This window comes from Colobus angolensis, unplaced genomic scaffold (assembly GCF_000951035.1).
Source record: "Colobus angolensis palliatus isolate OR3802 unplaced genomic scaffold, Cang.pa_1.0 Scaffold106, whole genome shotgun sequence".
NCBI classification, from domain to species: domain Eukaryota; kingdom Metazoa; phylum Chordata; class Mammalia; order Primates; family Cercopithecidae; genus Colobus; species Colobus angolensis.
In genome coordinates, this window is record NW_012111586.1 from 2128490 (window position 1) to 2132480 (window position 3991).

The following is a 3991-nucleotide window of genomic DNA, read 5'->3' on the forward strand; positions in this document are numbered from 1 at the left end:
CCTTCCTTCCTTCCTTCCTTCCTTCCTTCCTTCCTTCCTTCCTTCCTTCCTTCCCTTTCTTTTCTTTCCATCAGGGTCTCACTCTTTTTATCCAGGCTGGAGTACAGTGGCACAAACGTAGCTCACTTTAACCTTGAACTCCTGGGCTCAAGCAATCCTCCCACCTTAGCCTCCCAAGTACTAGGACTACAGGCACTTGCCATCGTGCTGTCTATTTTTATTTTTTATTTTTGTAGAGATGGGGTCTTGCTTTGTTGCCCAGGCTGGTCTGGAGCTCCTGGGCTCAAGCAATTCTCCCACCTCGGCCTTGTAAAGTACTGCGATTACGGATGTGAGTCATCACACCTGGCCTTGAGCCTTCCCTTTTCTGGTCATCTTTCTTACCTCACTGTCAGCCCCAGCAGTGTCTCTTTGAAGCTGTGGAATTTAAGAATAAAATAGGGTTAGTAAGGAAAGCTTGGACTGAGCATGAAAGAGGCTTAGGTTCATGTCCATCTACCTCTTCGTTTGATAAAGGGTTCCTAATCATCTCCCATGTGGCAGACACAGTGGTAGGTACCCAGAGGTTTGTCCTTAGATGCTCCCCTTTTCATTCCACATCTCAGGGGCTCTTGTTCACTCTAATGGCTTCAACTCTGAAATCCACACCTCCAGCCCCAGACTTTGTTTCCTGAGCCTCTAGCTCATCTATCTAACTGCTTCCTGGACATTCCCATTTCTCATAGGTAACCTCAGTTTGTTCAAAAATTACTTCATGGCTGGGTGCTGTGGCTTATGCCTGTCATCCCAGCATTTTGGGAGGCTGAAGTGGGAGGATCCCTTGAGCCCAAGAGTTCAAGAAATTTCAAGACAGCTTCTTTCAATTTCTGTAGCTATCCAGTTGCAGACTGGTGAAATTTGCAAACCGTTGTTAAGCACAGACCACACTTTTGAGTAGCACCAAAGAGAGGCAACAGAACAGAATGTACATATGTGGCCCTTAGAGCAAGAGGGCAGAAGGCAGAAAAAGAAGATTCTCTTAAGCAAACAGATAACAACCACATCATCAGTAACTACAAAAGCAATCAGTTCTCTGTACTAAGATACGGGTAACCTGGGGCAGTGCGAGTGCAGAGGAGGCACCTAGGCCAGCCTGGGTATCAGGGAAGGCACAAGACAGGTAGGAGTCGGGTAGGGGAAGCACTAGTGATGAGTGGGAAGGACACTCCAGGCAGAGAAACAAGTTCTGGAGTCATTCTGCAGCATATGGGTTAGGGGATGACCTTTCCTGTGATTTGATGGCTACTTGTCTCTAAGCATCAGCAATCATTTTCCATGTGTATAAATGGATATGATAATCCTTTCTTTGAATCACAAAAAAAAGAGAAAGCATGAGATATGCCTGTTACAATGCCTGGTGCTTGCTAATGTTGCTGTTTTGTGTGTAAAAGATGCAGGAGTCAGAGCCGCCACAGACAGCGAGTTGCAGCACTTTGCAGGGGACTGTTCACGGACCCAGGACTGGAGCCCAGAATGACCAGGGTTCTGGGAGGTAACAGGGAAAATGGCAGAGGCGTGGACAGCATGCCTGCCCCTGAGTCACGCCCAGGCCCAGGTGTGTGTCTCCAGGATGGACTGTCAGTGGAGGATAGGGTGCAGTGTAAGGTTGGGGGAGGAGGCAGGACCCCAGGGCAAACTCCTCCGACCCACAAGCCCTAGGCATTCCAGATGTCCACGCAAAAATTGGCTTCGAATTAAAAGGCTGAAAGGTGGGGCTGGCTCTGTCTTATTTTGATATGTTTTGAGGCATTTGATAAAGATGTTAATGGGATCATTCATAAATCAGGAAACTAATCCTCTGAGGTGCTGGTTGCTAATGAAGCAAGTGAGAATCAGGAAGATGAAATCACAAATTTCAAAATCTCAGGCTGGAATTTAATCCCAGACCTTGAGTCCAGACTTCGTCTCAAGCAGATGGCATGGTTTGAAACATATCCCGACTGCAGTAGTCACTTGGAAATGAGTTCCCAGTGGTTCTTGCAGTTCACCCAAAGACTACTCCTGGGAATGGGACACGGAAATGGGAGGTCAGGGTGCAGCAAAGGCTTCCTAAAGGAGGTGACCCCAAGGGAGAGTAGCCTATAGTAGACACTCATTAAATGTTGGTAAAACAAATGGAGTTAGTAGATGAAGAAATGGGGGAAGAGCACTCCAGGCAGAGATAATACAGGGCCACCTGGCAGGGTCAAGAAGACTTAGAGCTTCTGGGCATATTAAAGTGGACGGTGGTAGCAGTCTGTCCACGTGCAGGCTAGGAAGGGGTGTATATCTATAAAGAGCTTAACGATAATAGATCCAATTAAAAGTTGGTCTGCCTTTTATTATTGCTGTGTGCCAGTAATTTTTAAATACTATTGAAATACTCCTCTCCTAAAAAATATTTTGTTGGTTTAAGTTCTAAATAATTGCTGTAGATACTGGATTTTATTTGTACATGTAAACTTCACACTAACACATATTTTTTTTTTTTTTGGAGACGGAGTCTCGCTCTGTCACCCAGGCTGGAGTGCAGTGGCCGGATCTCAGATCACTGCAAGCTCTGCCTCCCGGGTTTACGCCATTCTCCTGCCTCAGCCTCCCGAGTAGCTGGGACTACAGGTGCCCGCCACCACACCCGGCTAGTTTTTTGTATTTTTTAGTAGAGACGGGGTTTCACCCTGTTAGCAAGGATGGTCTCGATCTCCTGACCTCGTGATCTGCCCACCTCGGCCTCCCAAAGTGCTGGGATTACAGGCTTGAGTCACCGTGCCAGGCCACACTAACACATTTTTATTAGCTATCCTTTAATAAATATTGCATTCTACGTGGAAATTCATTTGGAGTATGCTCAGTTATATAGTCACACCAATACCCATGTTTGGAGCTCACTTTAGGCAAGGGTCACATCTCCAACCCCTGTGGTATTAGATACATCCAAGTTTACACTGTAGATTCAAAATAAACAATCATGAGTTACTGTCAGTGATGACAAAGACAAACAGGGCTTAACTTTTTTCAATTCTGTCATTCTATGTAACCAGTTGGACTTTTGTGTTAAAACAGTGGGACAAGCCAGGTGCAGTGGCTCACGCCTGTAATCCCAGCACTTTGGGAGGCCGAGGAGGGCGAATCATGAAGTCAGGAGATCCAGACCATCCTGGCTAACATGGTGAAACCCCGTATCCACTAAAAAAAAAATAATAATCAAAAAATTAGCTGGGAGTGGTGGCAGGTGCCTGTAGTCCGAGCTACGGGGGAGGCTGAAGCAGGAGAATGGCGTGAACCCAGGAGGCAGAGCTTGCAGTGAGCTGAGATTGCGCCACTGCACTCCAGCCTGAGCGACAGAGAGAGACTCCATCTCAAAAAAAAAAAAGAAAAAAAAAACAAAACAGTGGGACAGAGTGCAAACTGAGAGGCAAAACATTTTTGTTTGTTAAGTGCAAATTTTTAATTTGTACATGAAATATTTTACTGAATTTGAATAAAAATATACCTTTGAAATGAAAATCTATTCCTTTAAACTTGTTAATGGTTTTGAAATGAAAGATGAATAAAGGAAATAAATGTTGTGGCCTAAGTGTTATTGCCTACGTTGTATCTTATTTAGATGTTTTGGTTTTATTAAACTTGACTTGTTGGTTGCTGGATGATTATTTACATAAGGGAGTATATCAGATTTAAGGAAAGGATCAAAATTTAAACAGGTAGATGTGAAAGTAATTGAAATAAATAGTGTGCCTTTTTCATTTTTTGGAGCCATAATATTAATTTTATGTATTTATTTTATGATGTGAGTATGCATACAAAGTTTTGGCAAATAAATTTTTCACTTTTGCCTTTCCTTTTTCTGGCCATTATTACAATTTGTTTCATTTTATGATCATTTGAAAATATGAAATTTGAATTACGGAAATAATTTGTTTTTTTTTGAGATGGAGTCTCGCTTTGTTGCCCAGGCTGGAGTGCAGTGGCG